General features: G+C 54.2%; 1 protein-coding gene across 4 annotated transcripts in view; it reads right to left on the bottom strand.

Moving 5' to 3' along the window:
• The window catches only part of MGMT (O-6-methylguanine-DNA methyltransferase), a 284941-nt gene that overhangs the window by 227606 nt on the left and 34217 nt on the right, over positions 1-23118 (bottom strand). Inside the window, exon 1 of one of the 4 annotated variants that reach the window (XM_067024310.1) lies at positions 220-319. The exons of the other annotated variants lie outside the window; for them this stretch is intronic. The gene's annotated coding sequence lies outside the window, so the exon portion shown is untranslated. Of the gene's footprint in view, positions 1-219; positions 320-23118 lie in introns of those variants that run through there. 4 annotated transcript variants of the gene reach the window in all.

The following is a 23118-nucleotide window of genomic DNA, read 5'->3' on the forward strand; positions in this document are numbered from 1 at the left end:
TGCGAGCTCCGGGCTGGAAGTCGGGCTGCCGCCTGGCTCTCCTAACCTCTGCATCCTGGAAGCGCTTCACGTGAACGTGTGCAAAAGCGTAACCGCGCGTGGGCTCTCCCCCTGTGCAGCGCGTCGGTGAGCGGGCTACCACCCAGCGCCCCCCGAGCCCCACCGGACGTGGCTCCTGGGCCCCGCTGCCCCCGCACCGCGGCGCCCGTCCGCACACACCCGCACCGCGCTCCACGCGGGCTCCACCGTCTTCAGCTCTTCTCACTCATCTACGCCCGTCCTCCGGACTCGCTCGCCAACCCGCACCTCCCCGAGGAAGGCCGCCCTCGGGCCCCCTATTTACACCCGGGCTCTTCCCGCTCCAGCCACCCTCACCTCGAGCACCACATCACTACTGACGACACGACGGCGCTACAGCAGCTCAGCCAACTGCAGCCCGCCAGCCAAACCTGGCCCAGCGCCTGCTTCTGCAACGGAAGTATGTATTCCTGGGATGCAGCCGTGCTCATTGTTCACAGGCTGGCGGCTGCCTTCACGCTCCAGCGGCCGAGCCGACTAGCTGTCCTGCAGCCTTAAGTCCGTGGGCGCCCCTCACGTGCAGCGAGGGTTCCAGTACCCGGGCCTGGGCACCGGGGCCTGTCCTCTCCCTGCCTGTCCCGTCTGCCCCACTTGGCCTGGTGTCTGCTTTACTGTGAAACCTCACCACACCCCCGTCGCCCTCACCCCGCAGGTCCTCCTCCCTTCTCTGTGCCTTCCACCTGCTCCTACCAGCACATGCCGACTCCCTCCTCTACCTCCCAACAGCCCCAGGACAGAGGCACACACACGCCTACGCCTTGAAGAGGTCAAGCACCATTCCCCAAACCCCACAGTGTGCAAGCCTCACTCCCAAGATTCCATCCTAAACCCCTGGGCTCCAGAGCTGCCCTGTTCAACATCCCCGGTTCTGTGCACAGTGACAGGGGTCTGAATCGAATAGCTCTCCAGCTCCCAGTGAGTGGACACAGGATTTTGCTGGGAAACCTTCTCAGATGTTTGCCCGGCATCGGAGATGCTCTCTGCAACCTCATATTCCTTCCATGGCTCCCCACTGCTTGAGGGATAGAAACCAAGAGTCTCCCCACCCCCTCCACTCTGTCACGTGGAAACAGGGATCAGGCCAGGCAGAGGGTGATCGTGGCCTCCTTCCCACGACCCGTCACCTTGAGAAAGTCACCTGAACTCTCTGAAACACAGTGCTTTTATCTGTAGGACAAACGATATCTGAATCATAGGGCTGGCACGAGGGTTAGCGGGAATGTGTGTAAAGACCTGACACCCCCGAAGGATTTAGGATTACCATTATCCCTGCCACAACCGACACTCTAACCCCAAATCCTTGGCCTTTGACCTCGTCACCCAGAGTGCACTGCTCTCCTCCCTAAATTCTTATCCAACAACTTCAAAATCCTAAACATTCTTCAAAAGCCAACTGCCACCCCTTCTCCCAACCCCGAGTGCGTCCCCTCGTTTCCTGAAGCCAGAATCAACTCCTGACCCGCACCCGCTCACATCTGTGGACACTTTCCATCACCCTGAGCTGCTGGCAGGTGACCATGCTACCACCAGTCAGGGCCCCACAGAGGGCAGATGCATCTTACATGTAAGGGGTTTATCATACGTGTGATGAACCAGCTCATCAGCACGTCCACCATCCGGGCCAAGGGGCCAGCAGAGCATTTCTCCGAGCACAAAGTGTGTTCGGAGAAAGGGTTCTGCTGGCACGATGAGAAGCCCGGACACGCTATCCCCTCCTGGGTGACACCCTGCACGTCAGCGGGTTAAAAGCTCCGGGCAGTCTCGCAGGAGAAGTCAGCTTCGTTTCTTTACCGAGCCACCGGCAAACGTGTGCACCGACCCGTGCCTCCTACCCAAGGCCCCGTTCAGAAGCTGAATGAGCAGGCCGCCGTCACGCTGAAGGCTGTGTCTCAGCAGATCCAGGCTCAGGGCCCTGGCTCAGGCCTCAGAGCCGGAGCCTGACAAGTCACGAGCCCACGGCAGGCAGGACTCCTGCTGGCAAGCCTCCGAAACCAACGCTGGCTCATTTAAGCACAAAAGCAATTTACTGAAAGGCGTTCCGTAACTCACAGAACTTCTGGGAAGGCTGGAGAAGCAGGCTGAGAAAAGGCCAAGACTGGCCACAGTCCAACCGCAGCCAACACCGAGCCTCAGGATACACCTGTGGGAACAGCGAGGGCCTGCAGGCACGCAGCAGGCGCCGGGGCCACCGGTGCCCCGGGAAACAGGATGTTGCAGCCACCGTCAGTTCCCTGCCGCCCGGGCTCCCTGTCACTTGTCCTTGGACTCAGGCCCAAGCAGGTGTCTAGAGCTCACGTGGGCGCCAGGCCAGGGTGTACCTGTGCCGAGCGGCCGGGAAAAGGAACAGCCTCCAGGAGGGCCGTGTCCATGCCAGCCCCGCTCAAGCACACGGCCCGGCATCACTGCAGAAATCAGACCGGCACACGGCCGACCAGGAGGAGGGCGAATGTGAAGACGTCCACTCCTCTTCCCAGGCCTCAGTTTTCTCATCAGTAAACTAAGAAGAGTAACCTGGCTCCACCAGTCTCCCCGGGCTGTTCGGAGGGGCCCAGCTGGAGAAGACAGGAAAAACGGTGAACAGGGCAGGAGGCTGGGCACTCGTGCAGCTTCGAAAGGCCCTCTGTCTTACCCCGCACACACCCAGCTCTCACCCTTGCTCTGAGGAAAGGCTGGGGAGACACATCCGGGTGCGCAGGGCAGGTCGGGGGAGGGCAATGAAGGTGGCTGGAGGCTCAGGGGCACAAGGACTTCCGCCACATGGGAGGATGAGCAGGTCTCCAGAGAGATCAGGCCCCTCGCTTCTCCAGAAGGGCCCTGCGTGCCACCAAGCGTCCCAGGAGCCAGGCTCTGGGCACAGCCTGGATTGGCCGAGCTTCGGAGGCCGCTGGCCTAGAATGCAGGAGAAGGGCAGCCAGCCAACCCTGGCATAGCTGGAAGGGCTGCCTCCGGACCAAGTAACGGCCTCACCCTCCAGCTCCTGCATCTCTGCACGGGACCAAGAGGACGCTGAAACTCGGCCTGAAGCCGCCGCACTGCCCCCCTGTGCCCAGCAGCAGCATGCACCACCCGGCAACACGGCACCGGCCCTGGACCACCTGGTCTAAACTCATGCCCCAAGTGCAGGCCGCCTCCTCGTATTAAGCAGCAGCTCCGCTGGCCTCCACAGAACATGGTGAGTCAATCACAAATCATGCCAGGAACCAACAAAGAGCAATCAGTCCTTAACAGGAAAAACTGGCAAGCTCAAAATCTGAGTTCTGAACAAGTGGCACATGTCTCTTCGAGCCAAATCCACTCCGCTGGTCATTTAGTTCTGTGAAGTCTGAGGAGGTGAGCTCCTTAGACTTCCTTATCAGTTAAACAGAATGGAGATCAAATCCCACTTCAATTTTCCTGAATGTGAGGATTCCCCAGAACTACCTCCCCTAAGACTCGGGCCTGGTACTCACAGCCCAGCTCCTTCTGGACTCGGCCTGGCTGAGCTGTACTTTCACCAGCGCCTCTGGGTTTTTAAGCCCATTAGCAGAACCACTGCTAGTCAAAGATAATGCACCATAAACCACCAATGGCTACTTTGCCAGAAAAAGAAAAGCTGCAATTTTTACATAATTTTATACCAACCCAGCCAGAAATGGCGCGTGAGACTCCACAGAAACCTGTGCACGACTCTCTTTCCTGTCGACAGCCAGGGCATTCAGCACAGAGTCCTTCCACGAGCAAAAGTAAAAATTAGCTGAATACTGCATCCTACTACGTAATGGATAATGTGTCCCCAGGACAGAAGCGCTGGGCCATTTGGCGTGGGTGTGGGGGTGTGTGTGTGTTGACGAGAAGCCCAGGCTGAAACAGCAGGTCCCGAAGCGGTGGGCCATTTGGCCGTGGTGTGTGTGTGTGTGTGTTGACGAGAAGCCCAGGCTGCAGGTCCCGCAGAGCTGGCAGACCTGGCGAGGAGGTGGGGGGATGCCTGCAGACAAGATGGGGGCGTCACAGACACCAGGAGGGACCCACGGAGGCTGAAACGGGGCAGCAAAAAGAGCAGGTGAATGCATCAGGGAGCAAGAGCATCTCAGCACAGGCTGGTGGGAGGTACCGTCTGGAAAGCAGCAATTCCAAACACACACAGGACCGCCATGCACGATGGCTGCACAAAGATGCTGATGGAATCCTGAGCCCTAGGAGTGCGACAGACCCGCCCAACACCCTCCCACAGTGACGTGCCCACGCTCCGCTCCACAGGCCAACCCACCACCAGGCTCCGAAGATGAACTCTCACTGGGAGTTTCATCAGCTAACACCAGCCCAGAGAAGGCCATGACTGTGACCCCCAACAAGTGGGCCAAGAAGGCCACGAGGCCCAGTAAAGACACTTGCTCACTGTGGACTCCACAGCATTCACAGCCCCAGCCCAAGTACCCAGTCCAGGGCCAAGCAGGCTGCCGACAGCCTCAGGACTCACAGGGGAACTGCTGCTGGGCGGGGAGGGTGGCTGGCACAGGGGAGCGGGGCCACACGCTGCAGGAGAACAGCTAAAAATGTTTGGAGAAAACGACATCTACACAGAGAGCTGAATTATAACAAGGGGCCGATGCACGTGGGAAGCAGGCTGAGGCAGACACGGCCGGTTGGTCGCAGAGCCTGGGAGGCAGGGGACGAGGCCCCGGGGCCGCAGAAAGAAACGTGGGGGCGACGCACAGCCTCCACGGGGTCCGCTTCCTGTCTGGCTTTGTCCCTGAGAAGCCCCAGAGCTTCAAACAAGGGGGAAATCTACCAGGTTTGCCTTGTGAAAGGCTCCCTCTGACAGCTGCGTAAAGAACAGGTGGGAACAGAGGGTGGGAGTCGTGGAGGAGCCCCTGCAAACGGTCCACCACCGGTGTGAGGGGGAAGGGAGACTAAATAATGAGCCATAAATAAAAAATAATAAATAAATGTTTAATAAATACCCGAGTGCCCCTTATGCATGAGCCACCAGGCTCAGGTGCCTGAAACTGTAACGAGACAACCGTGGTCTACTAGAGGAGGAAAACTACCCACAAAAAGCAAATCTTGCTGAACAATCTTTTCAACTTTTCTGTAAGTCTAAAATTATTCCGAAGTAAAAGTTGATCTTAGAAAATCAATAGAGATACGGTAGAATGATTTGAAATATTTACCTGCATCTTTCTACCTGCATTTTCTAAGTTTTCCACAGTAAACCTGAATCCCTTTCACAAGGATAAAAAAATTGTATTAAAATTCAGTGTAATAAAAAATACGGGTGATGATAGCAAATATTCTACATTTATCACTGTCTCAATCTCACACATGCAAAACAAAGGGCTGTGGATACTCTTCTGCATAAAATAAAAACTTGGAGGTATGGAATTTTTTTGACTTTTAAAAAAAGAAAGGGTCGAGTAAAACAAAGACACGTGAAAGAAATCGCGTCTCCTCCTCTCATCACAAGTCCTTGCAGCCCCCCAACAACCTGGGGCCCTCCCTTCCTGCCTCACCCGGTCTCTGACCAGGACCCCCAATTCACTCTACTTTTACTGCTCCTCAAACACACAGATGTTCCTCTTGCCTCAAGGCCTTTGCACCTGCCACTCATTCTTCTTGAAATGCCTCCCCTTCTTCACGTTCTGGCACAGTGGCCTCTGTCACTTAACTCACAACCCTGCTCAAACATCACCATCTCAGAGAAATCTCCCTAAAGCAGTCCATCTCCTCTATCCGTTCTTTCCTGTTCTTTCCTTTACAGCACTTATGACACATGAGATCACACTAGATTTATTTGCCATGCATCGCCTTCACTAGAAAGTAAGCTCCAATACAGTAGCAAATGTTACATGACAGCTCTGGCCAATGAGTAAAAAGAAGTCTGCCGAGAGGTCTTGTTTTGATTTAAAAAAAAAAAAAAAAAAGAAGAAGAAAAGAAAAGAAAAAGAAAGAAAACTTCTTCTGTGGCTGGCACCATCTCCTCCCCTTTCTTCCTTCCCTGACACTGCAGATGTGATGCCTGGAGCTGTGGCAGCCATCTGTTGAACATGAGGCAAAGGCAAGAGACTGGAGATCCCCTGGCACTGACACCGTGAGCCACTACCACACCAGTGCTGTCTGTTGCTGACTTCTACTTGTGCAAGAGAAAGCCCTACTTGTTTCAAGCCAGTGTTCTGAGGATTTCCTGTTTTCTTCAACTTGAGGTTGTCCTGATTTTTGCTGTATGCTAGCACTCAGAATGCATCATAGGTGCTCAGTAAACACCTGTTGAATAAATGAGCTAATTATCCGAATCATTCAATTATACCTGATGTGAGGACTCAGAAGGAGAACTCCAGGATTAACGAGAGCCCACAGCTGGGGTCTGATGACCTGAGGCTTCCTGGAAGAGGTGCCTACACAAAAAGGCAAGTCGGAGTTTTCTGGGGGCAGGGTGAAGGAGAGGAGTGCCCCTGGCAGGCGGGTCTGCGCGTGCTGAGGCCCTGGTGCTAGAGGGAGCACAGGGCGTCTGTGAACTGAAGGAGGCAGCAGCCACAGGAGGGAGAGGACCCACGTCTGAGAGGAGCCCGCTGTGGCAGCTGCCGGAGCAGTGAGTGCCACCACAGGGGCAGGAGCAGGAGGGCAAATGGTAGCACCGACAACCCCAAGAACATCACAGGCATTGAAGGGGAGTGCTGGGTCTGGGACGCTGTAACCACACCCGTGAAGACAGGGTTATGATGTCTGCACAGGTTCTGGGACTCAGTAACAGAATCTGCTCCAGCTAACAGCATGCTGTGCTGGTTTCCAAGCCAGAAAGAGGAGGGAAAAGTTTTACAAGCCAACCATCCATTACTCCTAAGCACCACACGTTTACAGCTGCGTAAAATAGGGGCTGTCCTGGAACCAGCAATCCCGAAGCGGCCAACTGGAGGCCATGGGACCACCCTGCAGCAGAGGCCTCAGGAGCCCCGTCGGAGGACAGGGAGGAAGCCAACCGTCAAAAGGCCAACAAACCAGTTTCCAGTGTGCCAAACCCACATGTCTAGGAGTTTAGAACTAGCCCACGGGGTCCTGCAGAGGCTGCAACAAGCCAGCTCTTTGACTATTTCCCGAGAGCAGCAGAGAGCAAGCTTACACGGTGCAAAACCACGTTCCTCAGCGGGGTCCCCAAGCTGCGGGGACAAGCGGGCCCACGGCTTTCGAGGGGACAGCACCACGGCCGCATTTAGGACACACCAGGCTCCCCATTTCCCACTCATGAAGCACACACCCTGTGCCCCCCCAGCCTGGCAGCCTGGCAGGCCCAGCTCCCTGCATCATCACCGTGGCAGCCACCTAAAGCCGCAAAGTGGCAGACATCAACTGGTGGCAGGAAAAAAAAATCGATTTTTCATGGCTACTTGGAGACCTCTGCAAAAGTGAAGTGAATTCCGTTTCATCTCTCTTTTAACATGAATGGTGTTTAATGTTCTGAATTAAGTGGTTGGCGCCAGGGGCTGGGTTCCCACTATACCAAAAGCAAGAAACCCAGAAACAAGCTGTCTTCTTTCTCCTTTCCCTGTAGTATTCCAGGCCGGCCACGCCTGTCTAAAACCTGTCCTTCCAGAACCATCTTCACGGTCCCGCTCCTTGCACTTCTAGCCCTCTCTAGTATGGGTATCCTAGGCAATGAAAAATGACCAGAAAGAGGCTAAAAAGAGAAATCGCCTGCTTTCTTACAAGCAGTGTACAAACAAGGTGCCCAGATGTCTGCTACTGTTATCTCCCCAAGGTCAATGGCATGTGGCCCAGAGCTGAGCTCAGGCCTCCCCCAGGGCGGCCCCATCTTGGGCATCTCCGTGTCGCCATCAGCTGCGTGTGCGAAGTGCAAGCTCGCTGGCACCATGAGCTCCGATCAAGGAAAGGGGGGCAACCTATCTCCGGCTCCCCCCGGCATCAACGAAGTCACCGTCAAATGAAAACTAGTTTTACAATCACCCTGCTGAACAGAGAATGAGAAAAAAGCATCAGGCAAGCACCTTTGTCCTCATTACTCAACATCAGCCCACCCAAGGATCAGGTGTGAGGGATTATTCTCATTAGGAAAAAAACATGTGTCAAACCCCTAGGAGAGAGAAAACACTTCATGCCTATCAGCTCCTGGTAAAGCCAAGAGAGGGTGGGAGAGAGAGTGGGCAGGACTGATGCCCACCAGGCGTAAAATTCAAGAAGGAAAAGGCTGGGGAGGAGGCAGGCCGGTGGCCGAGACCCGGCTCCCACTCTGCCACTAGGCCAGGGTCTCCCCAGTGGAATTTCACCAGGTCACATTCAACAAAGGGCAGCTATAAGTATGCCTCCGTGGATTATGCCCTAACAACCAAGAAAGGTTCGATTGGTTGAAATGATTTTTCCAAATAAAATACGGGCACTGCCATCTGGTATATCACACTCAGAAGGGATCCAAAAGCTGTGCAAAAACATCACTTCCAAGGGCAGGGGAGTCAGGGCCGAGGAGGAGAGCGGCCACCGGCAGCACCACAAGCTCGTGCATCTAGTTACAGCGCCCGGCGCTCACCGGTCGCCTGAACAACGCGCGCCGAGCAGCACATTATGAAACAGCCGTGAAGATGCCTGCCCGTCAGAGCCGCCATGTTAGAGGGACATCGAAGGAAATTCTTTCACTGGTCTTCAAAACAACCATTTCTAGATAAAAACAGGCACTGTCTCCATTTAAAAACTATACTTAAAACTCACTTTTCCTTTCTAAACTTTTCATTTTTGTTCATGTTACCAAACTAAGGTATGAGCCAAGTGGGAAGGTTTAACTGCTTTTCTATTCTGAAGCTCAAAGACTGTTTTGAATCTGTGCAACTACACAGGAATTAGGGAGCAGCCAGAATACAAACCCGTATATGTCTGTGTGGGTAAAAGAAGCAGATTCCACACAGAGAAGAGTGCATAAAACTTACATGTGTACAGTTTAACCAATTGCTCCAGAAATCTCTTGGAACTTCAAGCATTTTTGAAAAATATTTCCAGGTACAACACCAAGGTGGTAACTACCGCTCCCATAACCATTCCAACAGTTTATAAATAAAACATCTCTGGCTCTGGCCAAAAATTGGTGCATGACACCAGAACGTGCCAGAACACTCTGCATACAGTAAGACCCATAAAGGTCTTCTCTTAGAAGTTTCTTAGTAACTATCACTTATTTCTTCAAAATAAGAAAAAAGCTTCCCTACTAACCACGGCGCTGCAGACCAGAGTCAAATCTACAAAGACTCTCCGTGAAACGAGACACTGGCGTCAAAGCCGGCTCCGACCTGAGTGCGCGTGCTCGGGCTGCACGGTGGCGCCCACGCACGTGAAACCACAGGTGAAACGCTGTACAGCGCCCCGGCTAATTAATTTCAAGGAAGAAAAGTTTTACACCAAAATGAGTATGGAACAGGAAAACCACAAGTTTGTTAGTAGGTTTCCCACGTGCTGGGCTCCCAGGCCCAGGAAGCACCAGTCACCGCCCGCTCTGGCCCCTGCCCTTCGGTGGAGGACGGGAGAGGCCCCGCTCTCAGGCGCTGCTGGCGCAGCTCACGCCGCTTACTCCTCTTCCGGAAGCGCACAGGGAACGTCCGAGTACTCAGTGAAGGAAGAACTGTTCTTTAACAGCAAACGTGTCACCAGCCGGAAGACCAGACACACCAACGATGACAGGAAGCAGGTTACAGAAATGAATGAAGCCCAGACCTCCAACAAGGAGGCAGAATGAGAACTCTGCATCCTCAGCCATCGCAGCAGGATTTGGAAAAGCAGCCAAGAAACCTTAATTCGGCAGAACAGCCCCTCCTACCTGCTCCTCCATCAAACCGCCGGGGCCTCTGAGCACAGCTAGTCCCGGGGGGTGGGACGGGGACACACACACACACACACACACACACACACACCCCGCAAGCGCCAGCCGGACACACACACACACACACCCCCCCCCCGCAACACAGGTTACCTCGTCCCGGCCCAGCATGTCCGGTCCTCAGGGCCCAGCGGAGTCCAGCCAGCTCACAACCCCGCGGGCGCCGCTGGGTCCCCGGAAAGGGGGAAGGGAGGCGGCCTGAGGCCTCGGAGCTCCGGCACCGCCGGGGTCTCGGCTGCAGCTGACCCCGTGCGGCCTCCCGCGCCCGGGGCCCGTTCCTGCGGCCCCAGGCGCCCCCCCGACCCCCTGCGGGCACCTGAGGTGTGAGCGGCGCCCCGGCGGGGCGGGCGCGGGGAGGACGAGAGCCCCCGGGGTGTGAGGCCCCACGGGAACCGGCCTCCCGGGCAGCGTGTGCGGACGCCCGGCCGCGGCCGCCCCAGGAGGCGCACACGCCCCAGCGCAGCTCCCCGCGCGCCAAGCCGCCGGGCCTGGGTCTGCGGTCGAATCCCGAGGGCGCGCCGCGGCGCTTTTACGCTCAGACGCCCCTCGGGGTTGCAGACCCAGCACGCGGAGAGCGGCCGAGCCCACGGCGCGGGGAAGCCGGAGTCCCGTGGGCGCCCCGTGGCCCGGCCAGCAGGCTGACCCCCGGGCCCCTGCCTCCCCCAATCTCAGGGCGTCCCCGTGCCCCCCTTGGCATCCGGAACTTCAGTGAGGCCCGAGAGTGAGCTACCGTGAAGAAAGAACGATGAAACGCGCCACGCTTCCCCTCACTTGTAACTGCCCCTGTTAGGGCTGCCTGTGTGACCACCACTGACCGAAGTACCTGTCCGGGGGTCGGACGGGGCAGCGCCGAGTCCACCCTCTGCCCGCAGCACCGCCTCACAGCCTGCAAACGTTCCCGCACTCGAGGCACCGACTCAGTCCTGCGCTGCTCGCTGACAGCCTGCCGAGGAGCCGGAGACAGGGTGGCAGGCCGGTGCTCACTGCGAAGGGCCAGTTCTTAAAACCGCGATGTCTTGGGAAGCTTCGGCTTCAATATCTCGTGGCAGAAAACAACCTCATTCTTTATCCACCTCTACAGCTGGGCACAGTTTAGCCTTCTTGGAGAATCAGTAACGTGGGAGAACAGGTGGGGAAGATCTGAGAGAAACACCTTTGTCAATTTGGCAGGGCAGCCAGACCCGAGAGACGCCCGCCGCCGAGCAGGACTGGGTGGGCCCCGGCCGCGGTCGCCGCAGAGCTGAAGGAGAGCACACTTGCTGGACGAGCAGGGCTGGTGGCGGAGCGAAAGGCGCTCACACTTCTCCCTCTGACAGCAAGATGTGATTCAAAATCCTCCTCACCCCCAGAAGAGCCCTGGAGTATCAAAGTATCATAGGCTTGTCTGCAATCCCAGTTAATAAAGATTTCCACCTGTGCACGCAATGGAACGTCTACGTTAAAAACGTGCTTTCTGCGTCGGTGACATAATTAGCTTACCAGGGGGACTTCACTATAATGCCGTCTCCAGGTTCAATACCCCAATCCCCGTTTGCACTGATTCATACAGCACAGCGAATACAGTTAGATCCAGATTCCAAAACAGGCTCCACCGAGATCCTCAGAGAGGGCTCCGGCGAACGGCCAGGAAGGCATCCCCACACCTGGAATGGGAATCAACCGTGGCTTTCGGGGAGGCCTACAGAAACGTCCCTGCCCGAAGCAAGGGGGCTGCCAGGATCCACTGGCCCAGATGCAACCCGTTCCTCCCCAGCCTCAGCAGTACTTCCCTGGGTGTATTCTGCAAATTCAGCAAGGTGCTCAGGGCAAGAAGCGCTGAGAGTGAAGAGTAGGGACACCTGTGGGGAAAGAGCTTGGGTACCTGAGCACCTGACAATGATCAGGGGTCGGTGGGGTGCAGGGCATTTTTAAACGGTTGGAAGAAGTCCAAAGAAAAACACTTCATGACGTGTGTTACAAAATGTGATACGAAACTCAAATTTCAGAGTCTATAAATACGGTTTCACCAAAATGTAGCCACAGGCTCATTCTGTATTGTCGATGGCAGTGCTCGTGAGTACAGCTGACCCCTGAAAAACGCAGGTTTGAACCATCAGAGTCCACTTATGCGCAGATTACTTCCCAACGGTAAATATGCTATAGGACTACACGACCCTCAATGGGTCGGTTGAACCCACAAACGCAGAACCACAAGTACGGAGGGCTGACCGTAAGTTACACCCAGATTTTCAACTGGTGCAGGGGGAAGGGGGGTTGGTGCCCCTAACCCCGATGTTGTTCGAGGGTCAGCTGTAGTTGTGACGAGACCACACAGCCTGCAAAGCCAGAACGATTTGCCATCCAGTCCATTTCAGGAAAAGTTTGCCAGCTCCTGACCTAAAGGCACGTAAGTGATTATCAGCCTGTCCCAGGTTCTGTGCTGTTGGATCCTTCTCTCCCACCTGCAAATGAACAAATCACAAGACCATGTTGATTCCCATATGCTCATCCGCTTGTCTTTGACACCGCAACCTCAAGCAAGATGTGGTGACCAAAGTCTTCTGGAATTTCTTACGTACTGGCTTAGAAAGACCAGCCACTAGTCTGCAGCAGGGCTAAGCCTGGCCACCACTAAGGACCACAGGATTAGGTCCCCTTTACGCCTAATAAAGAATCAGCTGGGGGCTTCCCTGGTGGCGCAGTGGTTGAGAGTCCGCCTGCCAATGCAGGGGACACGGGTTCGTGCCCCGGTCCGGGAGGATCCCACATGCCGCGGAGCAGCTGGGCCCGTGAGCCATGGCCGCTGAGCCTGCGCGTCCGGAGCCTGTGCTCCGCAACGGGAGAGGCCATAACAATGAGAGGCCCGCGTACCACTAAAAAAAAAAAAAAAAAAAAAAAGAATCAGCTGCACTCTGTTTCTGCAGTAAAGGATTCTCGGGTGAGAAGCACGGTGTGATTGATGACTTGTATCCCAAAATGGAAGCGCCTTGTGTTTCAGATACGCTCCGGCGGCCGGGAACGAGCCAGCCTTGATGGCACAAGGCTCCTGGAGGGACAGACGCCATCCCCACCACAAGGCCAAGCAGCCACTGACATGTGCGCCGCTTCTGAACCATTAACCCAAGGCAAGAAATTTTATGTTCTAAATTAGCTACATTATGCCCAAAACCTATCAGTGGCTTGATAACTTGAACATATAATTCTATACCTTTTACTCTTTAAACAATAATTCAGTCTAATCCTGTGGCTGAAGCCAAGATTTCCAGACCAAAAGTGCACTTTCCATTTGATTAAATACTAATAAATGCAAGAATAAAATACCAGTCTTTTATCTTACAGTAAATTCTTCAAAAAGCCATATACTCTAAGAATTAATTATATCTCTGGAGAAGGGGACAGGTTCTTCCCCTCAAAGACAGTTTAGTAGTCTCAAAATCTTAATTACAACACTTAAAACATAATTTATAGCAGTCCAGGGCTTACAGAAAGATGACATCACAGTGACCTGTCCGTCAGCACGGCCTCAGGTGGGGCACCCGGACAGTCAGTGACAGGATAAAAAGAATCGGGCAGGATCTCCCTGCAGAACAGACCACGCCAAGCTACGATCCTCAACAAAGCATGCAAGCTGATCTGATACACGCTTGGCCTTTTTTCCACGTGTGTCTGGTACTTTAAAATTTAGAAAATATCTTTATGTATTTCATCCGTTAAGAAGTAAACAGAGTGGAACGCTTTCAAAAGGAAGATGGTAGATTTCCCAGAGTGGGGGGTTTTCTTTGTTTTCTAGTGTTATAAACAGAGTATGGAGCCAGGGCACTGACACCAGTGCCTCTGGTGCGTGAGCCACGCCCAGGGGTGGCGCCCAGGGGCTGCCCCAGGTCACACCGTGTGGCCGCGGCGGTCTCCAGCCTGATGACTTGGCACGGGAAACCTGCCGCAGCCGCAAGGGTGGAGTGGGCCCTCCCTCCGACGGGGTGCTCGGGGCTGAAGCCACGGAGACTCAGACGTCACCCCATAAGGCAGAGGGGAATGTGCCAGAATCACGCTCCATCTGCTACAGCATCCTCCTAACAGGGTCCCATCCTCACTGCAGGTGACAGAAACAGTGCAGCCTATTAGGAAGCTGGAGAAAAACTTTGTGGGAAACCTGAAGGGAGATACCCGCTGGGCATCAGTCCCAGGCTGCGGTGCTTACGTTAGACTGGGGAACACGCCTTCCCCAGGGGACCGGTGGGGCAGAGCTGGGCCTGCAGAGAGCAAAGCAGAGCGGGCCCTTGGGGACCTTCCGCACGAGCGACCTCTCCGGCCCCGTCTCCTCCTCCGTGATGGGGACACCGCGCGGACTGACGAGGCGGTCGGGGCCACCCGAGGGTCAGGCAGCGCTACTCGCGGCCCCTTGGGAAGTCAACCCCAGGCCGCCAGCCTGCGGGGCGGCCAGACCACCTCCGTCCAGGTGTGCGTGCCGGCGCCTGCCGTCCCTGTCTCTCTCGTGCGAACTGAAGAGCAACGTGGTGGCCAGGCCCTGAGCAGCCAAAAGATAAAACGAGGCAGAGATAGGTGTGGGAGCAGCTAGCTGCGTGTCGTCACGAGGCAAGGCAGCAGTGTCACTGGGCAGCGCGTGGCCACTGAGCAAGGTCACGACAGGAGCCTGAGAACCCTTTCTGAGGCTGGGCGTCTGGCTTTGCAGGGTCCCACGCACCTAACAACGCCTGCCCGCAGTAGAGAGATAACGGAAGGAGCCCACACACACCTCGCAAAGCAGCGCCGAGGACACCCAAAGACATGCTCAAGAGGCCTCTGTGGCCCAGGAGCCAGGAGAGGCAGAGACAGGGAAGCATCCCGGGGCGGCACTGCCCGTTAACGCGAAGCAGGCACAAGGGTGGCACGGGAGCGAGCCTCCCCCCTCGTGAAACTTAAGTGGGAGGTGTGTGGGTCATACCAGAAAGGCGACCAGCGACTGGGCACCAGCTGAAGCCCTGCTAACCCCGCTCGGGGTTCAACTGTCGCAGTTTCCAGCCCCCATAGGCTCCAATAGCTGCTGTCTATGTCTGATGCTTTGTAAATTCTCAAAGGTCTCCACTGTCGCGACGGCCTACTTCCGTCTTTGCTCGGGGTGTATATCATTTTAGTGACCCATCAAAGTAAGAGTGAAAATCAGGTTGAGTTTTCAAAAGGGAAGAAAGTGAGTAAGTACCAAGGAAGTCACTTCTTCACCCTCATCACCATCCAGGAACGCGGCTGGACCGTCGGGAATAGACCGTGTCCCTGACGGCCGTCACTCACGAATGAAAAGAGAAGGGAAGGAAAGAAGAAGGACCCATCAAGGAACATCTGCTTTGCTCTTTTCACTTACTATGGATTTCTCGGTGGTGGGACATTCAAGCTTCCACTTGGAAGACAAACGTATCTGTCGTTTAGAGGGCCCCTCCGGCCAGCACAGGTGACTCTACTTCACAGAGAAAGGTCCTGCAGGACACACCTGCCGTTACCCACTCTTACACCGAACTTTTACCCTTTGATGTCGAACTGCTCACACAATGGTTCAAGATGTCAAGGTCTCGAACTTTTGGCTTAAATGCTGGCCAAGCTGGAGGGTACACGTCACTGGGCCAGATCCAGAAGCTGCACACACAATCAGTCCTGCTCTCTCGCCTACAAAGGAAGCCCTATCTGGGGAGCTGCACTTGTTTCTAAAGCACCAACTTCCCTTTTAACCAGCCAGCTTAAGGCCTCGCCTTCACGCAGAGCCGTACGGCAACGGGAGTGCTCTCCCATCGGCGCCGCGGGCCGTCCGCACGGCTCACCAAAGAAGCACGGGGTCCTCTTGGAGGCGCCTCCTCAGCCTCAGCTCCAGGGCCAACAGCGGTGCAGTCACCAACAGGCACTCAAGCCCCCATCCTTTCCAACCTCCGCAGCGCAGCACACATCTCACCACGCACAGGGGCCACCCCCTGGCTGTGCTGAGAGCTCTTGGCGCCCGCGGGGAGCATCGGGACCCGCTATGACCCTCCCGCCGGGGCGTCAGCGCGCGGTTGAGGCAGCAGCGTGGGCTTCGCGTGCGCCCCGCACACGTGTCCTCCCAGAAGGGAGGATGGGCCACAGCACAGCCAAGTCTCTGAACCCCCTTTCTCCCTCTGGTCCTGAGTTATCCCCCCCTCCTCATCTCCCAGCAAAGATGCAAGCCCGTCTGTCCCTGGGCCGGGCAGTGTCAGTGGGCTGCGGACAGGTTAGGGTCAGACGGCACCCCAGGAACTGACCCGGCTCAGGAGATTCCGGGCCGCACAGGACAGGGGCAGGACGAGCCTGTCTCTGGCTACTGGGCTCTGTTCACTGGAGGCAGAAGAGGGTGAGGGCGTGGGATCAAACTAGGTTCAAATGAAATTCAGTGTTTAATATAGAAAAACCATTTTTGCTCAAGTTGTCTGATTTCAGACACTTGTCATACACATGGAGAAGATATACATAAAATCCACGTTTACACACAGAACCTATGTTTCAATAAAAACAAAGGCCAACTCATAACCAATTTATCTACAAATGACACAGTAAGTATTGTGCAAATATTTTTCCTTAGAAATAGGGATTATTACAAAATCATATGTAAGCTATACCCAATCTTTGTTCAAATAATTGATTGATGTAATCATCTCTCTCTCACATGTTCCCACTACCATGAGGAAAATCTCTACAGTGTATTTCAAAAACCAGCAGAAACGTAAAACTTCGTGTGCTACAGAACTTAGCTGATACATTTTATCTAAATTACAACAGACTGAATTCTTCAGATAGTATTCACAGATGAAAATCTTATCTATCTGCCACATTAATTTCAAGGGTAACTTGCATTAGAAGAAAAATCCAGACTGTAACAGAATAAAAAACGCTCCGATAATTAACTACTTCTTTAAATGCCAAGAACCTTATCTATCAGCACGCAAACTAACATTTAACAAAGACTTTCTAAAGATACTGCCATTTTCTCCCTTTCTAGAAGACTCTTCTCAAGATTTGGAACACACTGACTGCAAAGAGGACACAAGGTGAGAGCTGGTGGAGCTGGGAAGTTCCCCGTCCAGAAGACGACGACACACAAACTCATTCGCTGGGGTGATGACGAGCATCCTGATGGAGACACTGACTGTCACCTTCCCTTGTTTTATGACGACCTTTACAAGGTCATTTTACTTCTCGTTTTCTTTCCTCTATGGAACACCAAGGCTGGGACAGTTTCTGGAATTGCTTTTGTGGTCCCCGAAGGTCCGCAGAAGAGCCCACCTGAAGACCCACCTCCCTCACCCACAGAGACAACAATGCTCTGGGTGGTGCCCGGCCCGCCTCCTGCCCGGGGATGGCGTCCAAGGTGCGGGTCCAGGAGACCTGGGCAGCGCGCTGGGCCTGTGGCCACGTGTGACAGACACAGTATCCCAAACGTGCCTCCTGTTTAAAAGTTATCAAATGTACTTCTTTTTATTGTGGTAGAGTACACATATTTAGCATTTTATGTTGGGAGGTGTACAATTCAGTGTCATCAAATACACTCACAATGTGGTGTGACCATCACCACTACGGACGCAAAACTTTATCACCTGCGACAGAAGCTCTGCACCCACGCAACACCACGTCCCCTCTCCTCTCCCTCAGCCCCTGAAACCACCACACTTTCATCTCCGTGAACCTGACTACCGCAGGCGCCTCATACAGGCGGAATCACGCGGTACTTGTCCTGCCGTATCTGGCTTGTTTCACTGAGCGTAATGTCTAAAAGGTTCATCCATGCTGTACCCTGTGCCAGACTTTCCTTCCTTTTTAATTAAGGCTGAGTAACATTCCACTGTATGGAAGGACCATAGTTTGAGGTTTATCTGTTCACTCCTTGATGGACATGTGGGTCGTTTCCAATGCGTGACTGTTCTGAATGATGCTGCTATGAACACCGGTGTACAAATAACAGTTCGAGTCCTTGCTTTCAGTTCTGTTGGGTCTAGGCCTAGGAGCGGAACCGCTGGATCACATGGTTAATTCTACGTTTAACTTGGTGAGGAGCCACCATGCTGTTTTCCACAGCGGCCGCCCCAGTACAATCCCACCAACGATGAATGCACGAGGGTCCCCGTTTCTCCACATTCTCGCCAACGCTTGTTACAAAAGTTCTCACACATGCTTCTTCCATATAGGACACTGAGCAGGGCACAGACTATAATTCAACTTTTTTTTTTTTTTTTGCATTTTTACTAACCCACAACTCAACCTAATAACAGGACGAGTCGTTTCCTGACCGTTCCTGCATTTCCCGTGTGCCAGGCTCTCCGCAGGCTTCTTCTCTCATCTTTCCAAGAGCCCTGTGAAGTAGGTGCATTCGTTTCTCTGATGAAAAACACAAGGCTAAAGACATGAAAGTGACTCTTCCAGAGCCCCGTGGAGTGGGTAACGGATGGGGCTGTCTGACTAGAGTGCTGAACTGGGGTGAGATTAGTTTAGATACGAGCTTATGAATTATGGATTAAATTAACATGTAGCAGGAAAAATAAAGTGAATATGTATCAAACACTTGTCTTCACTGGAATTCCTCAGGACAGGGCTGAAGCAGGTGTTTACATTAGAACTAAGTTGATACAAAGAAAACATTAATAAGTGTCGCTACAGGCAACCCATAAACCTGTGAAACTGTGACAGCTGAGCAGATGACAGCTCCAGTGAATGGAATTTGGGGGTGGCTGCCGACACCTGGCCGCCCTCATTCTGGAGGTCTGTCGGGCAGAACGGAGGCCTTGTTCCTTTCCTGCCGCCCCCGAGGCCCTGGCACACTGTCTCTGCAGAGCAGACACTCAGGTAAATCAAATTTGCTGCCCTCTCTCACCAGCCACACACCCAGGACAGAGCCCGCTTTAAAACCTTGACCTGACAACAGCCAGACCCAAATGCCACAAAGAGAGGCAGCCCTGGGGAGGAATTCACCCCACGAACCCGATCATTCTGGGGCAGCCAGTCGCTAGGGCCTGGGGGATGCGGACGCTGACCCGGCAGGAGGGGGCAGGCCCGGGTGCTGCTTGAACCAGCTCCCGGGTGGTGCCAATGCTGCAGGCAGCTCTAGAACCGTGCAGACGGTGTCTAGTCCCATCTCCGGGGGCACCAAGCCTCCCGCTAACCGCGTCTGCTGCTCTTTGTTCACGCTGAGCCCCAAATATCTCTGGAGAGGGTCTCCATCTCACTCTCAAAACCAGCCAGGTGCACGTGGTTTCCTTAAAAGAGTCAAGTCAAAACCTAAGTGATGCATAACAGCAATTAATTTGGATCCCATCATTGCTTTGGCCACTAAGAAGCTCACTGCTTAATTCCCGGCCTGTTTTGAGCCATTTTATAGAAAAGGTGTGCCACTTGTTCGGAATACCAGCTTTATTCATTTCCCTGCCCTTATTTCCTGTGCCTAATTCCTTCATCTGTATCTTACATGTTTTTCATTTTTAAAATTATGTTTATGTCTGTAAACCTCCTCAAATTCTTCCCTGGCTCATATGAGATACAGATCAATAAAATGACTAAACTAACTGAAATAACCAGCAAGTCTATGATTCATGACAGAGCTTGAGATCTGTTGGCCGTGTTTCCAATATACCCACTATTTCACCCACTCTCACACATCAATTCCAGTGTCCTCCCCAACATACATGGTGCCCGCCATATTTTCATCAGCTGGGATGCTTCTCCAAAGGGCACCTCCAGGCCCTCACACGGCCACCAGCACCAGGGTCCTGCAGCGCCCCTCAGGACCGCCCTGGCTGCCCCACAGCGATGCAGTAAGCTCCAGCACCCCGCACCCCCCAGTTTCCACGGCCACCCCATGCCCGGCAGAGGGTTCCGGATGCGAGAGGTGCCCCCAGCCCCGGGAGCCAGCACCCACCAACTCACGCTACTGAAACGGGCACCGCGGAGAATGACACAGAGTTTGCACCACCTCTTCCAATGTATCACCCATCCTCACACTTCACTTTTAGCGTTTTCCCTAAGATGTGTAGTTTCCCACAAGGCCACATTCTTGACAACTGTATTATATTTTAGCCTCTACGAAATATCCAAAAAACATTCACCAAGGAATCATTTCCGTGGCACATAACATCCAGATTTCCTTTTCTGGGCTGACCCCACTTGGCAGCCGCTGGTTTGGTCACCTGCGGTCTTGCAAGGAGATGGAAAAGGGGTCTCCCTGGGCAGAACCACTGAGGGCCGCTGCCTGGGCTGCCCCCCGGCTGCACTGGGGCGTGCGTGCGGGGGAGCCCTCTGCACGCACCGGGGGGCCTGCACGGGCTCTAGCTCCCTTCCAGCCCTGCACCCGAGGGTGCTGTCCACCCCACCACCCCCCAGGAACGGCGCCCAGTCTGGGGTGCACACAGACCCTCTGCTCCTCTTCCTCTTAACTGCTGCTCTGCAGTAACTTAGTGTCACGCTTTTATCAAAAGCTGGTAGACAGAAAAAGCTTCTTTTCTATTTAAAAAAAATTTTAAGTATTACACGTATAGATTTCAATGAACCAAGCAAACTTTACATCCCAGGCTCATACGTAACTGAGGAAAAACCAAACAGGTAAGAATTAGAGAAACAGATTGTCTTTCAGAGCAGAGGTACATGTCTAAAGTCACCTCTGGATCAACTAGAAAACGTTAACAGCAATTACAGTGTCTCTAAATCATTCTGCAGTGGAACTGAACTGAAGATTTAGTAATTCTGTCAACTTGGAACTAAAATAATTAACTGCTATTACTGTAAACTTTTTTCTACTTGGTGAAACACAACTTTTTGTACAGAAATAATAACACAAGAGTACAAAGAAATATCAATGTGCCAGGCAAACAAAAAGAGAAAGAGGCAACACAAATGAGGACGGGAGCCCTAGGTGTGCGCAGTGCCCAATACACGATGTGCGTGGAGGATGCGATTTTGCACGTTGGTCTCACGGGGCAGGATCCGCCATCCGTATCCCGTGGACAAGAGCATACACACTATGCGGACGCACTAAAAATGAAGCCACTGTGAGAATAAACTTTATCCCACAGCTTAAGGCAATATCTATTCCAGACACTTTGGGGTAGCGATGATCAACATCTCATGCAGGAAAGGTAAAAGTTTCAACCCGAAAGGAAACAGCAAACAGAACCCTCGTAAAGCCGAGTGGCGGACAAGAGTTCCGGCTTCACGCGGGACTCGCACACCTCCCTCCGCAAACCAAAGCCTGCCCAAGCGACTCTCCCAAAATTACCGGACAAACAATCCGATGTCACAGAATTCCACTGTACTGATTAGTGCCCTGAAATACGTAACTAGAAATTTCCACACACACTCCTTGTGACAGAAAACGTTACCTTTGCTTTCTTCAATCAGATGAGCCGTCTGGCCGGAGACGTCTATTTAATCCGGTTTTCCAAGTGAGAAGTCGGCACCCGTCGGACCTTCTCCTTCTAGAGCTTAACACCTGTACCGCTCACCTCCCGGTAAGCACCATGACTTACGTAGAGATCACCTGGCGTCCTCTCACCTCCCTTCTACCTTTCCAGACCTCACAACACCTCTCCCCCCCCCCCGGGAACCTCTCAGCTTGACCGTCCCCTCCAGACCCTCTAAAGGCCGTGCAGACGCTCCCCCCCCACACCTGAAATCGATGGTCTCCAAGCAGGCAAGGTGGGGTGGACTGAACGGGGGTGAGTCACCTGGAAGAGGGTCTTTGCCTACAAGGTGTCTAACCCCACCCCTGAGGCAATCAGACCTGAGGAAAGAGCTGTGACCAGGCGCCCGTTAGAGACACAGGCTCAGTTCTACTGGGCTCCCCACGGCCCCCGAGAAGCAGGGGGTCTCTCCTGGGACAGAAAGCCAAGTCGGTGAGAGGGGAAACAGCAGACTCCCCCAGAACAAAAACTGCACAGGAGGGGTCACCACCCTACAAAGGATGTAACATACCACCTAGAACCCGGCCGTTTAGTAAACGTCTTATCTCTGATTCAAACCCCAAAACCTGTGGTGGAATAAAAAGCCAAGCTTTAGGCTGTTTCCTGGCTGCTGAAACTTAACAGATAAAATATACTGAAAGCAGATCCATATTTACATCCGGGGCCTTAAAGGTTTCCCCATCTGCCAGGTAACCAACGCATTCAAAACCCCAGCGAGGGCTTCCCTGGTGGCGCAGTGGTTGGGGGTCCGCCTGCCGATGCAGGGGACGCGGGTTTGTGCCCCGGTCCGGGAAGATCCCATGTGCCACGGACCGGCTGGGCCCGTGGGCCATGGCCGCTGGGCCTGCGCGTCCGGAGCCTGTGCCCCGCAACGGGAGGGGCCGCAGCGGTGAGAGGCCCACGTACCAAAAAAAAAAAAAAAAAAAACCCCAGCGAACACAGCACAGTGAAGACGCAGCACGTGAGTGAGGCTGGGGGAGAATCTAAAAAGGAGCGGCTGTATGTGGAATGTCTACCTGATTCACTCTGTGCAGCACAAACTAACACAGCAAGTTCAAGGACACCTTTCCGGGAGGAGAGCTCTGAAGGACGCGTAGGAGTCCGGCAGGGGTCGATGAAGGTGTGTGTGCGTGGAAGCGAAAGGGTGACAAAGACGCAGGCAAGAGAAAACGCGGAGCACGAGTTCCCGAGACGGCGAGTCCGCAAGATGAGTGAGAGGAGCGCGGGGCTGGCCGAGGCCCTCGAAGCGGTGACGGGGAGACTCGGTGCCACCCGGGTGCTCCGAGGTCCACCCGCCCTCGGTGGGCTGCCGAGGAGGGAACGGAGGGGCAAGGCATTCCCGGAAAAGCCACCCACCGCGCTGGGACGCCGTGCCGGGCGGGGAGCGGGGATCGGGAAAGGAAAGGGCCCGAGGCAGCCCCACACGAATCCTGCACGAGGGGGCACAGGAAGCCACCGACGACAACAGGTGGGCAGTGAGGAACCCGCCGGGGTTTCAACGAGCTGCTCACAGCCTCGTCCGGTAACGGCCTGCAATGGAGCCGAGTCCGCAAAAGGACTGAGCCGCTACGCCGTACACCTGAAATTAATACGATCCTGTAAATCGAGCGTGTGTCAATTTAAACAAAAAAAGACCCCAGGCCCAAACAATAAAAGTTATTCAGAGGCTCCGTGAATGGTGCCGGCGTGGCACTGCCGACACCGGGGGCACAGCTGCGGCGGGGTGGCCCGCGCGCCGTCGGACGGCCACCCGCATCCCTGTCCTGCACCCACCGG

This window comes from Kogia breviceps, chromosome 2, assembly GCF_026419965.1.
Source record: "Kogia breviceps isolate mKogBre1 chromosome 2, mKogBre1 haplotype 1, whole genome shotgun sequence".
Lineage (NCBI taxonomy): Eukaryota > Metazoa > Chordata > Mammalia > Artiodactyla > Physeteridae > Kogia > Kogia breviceps.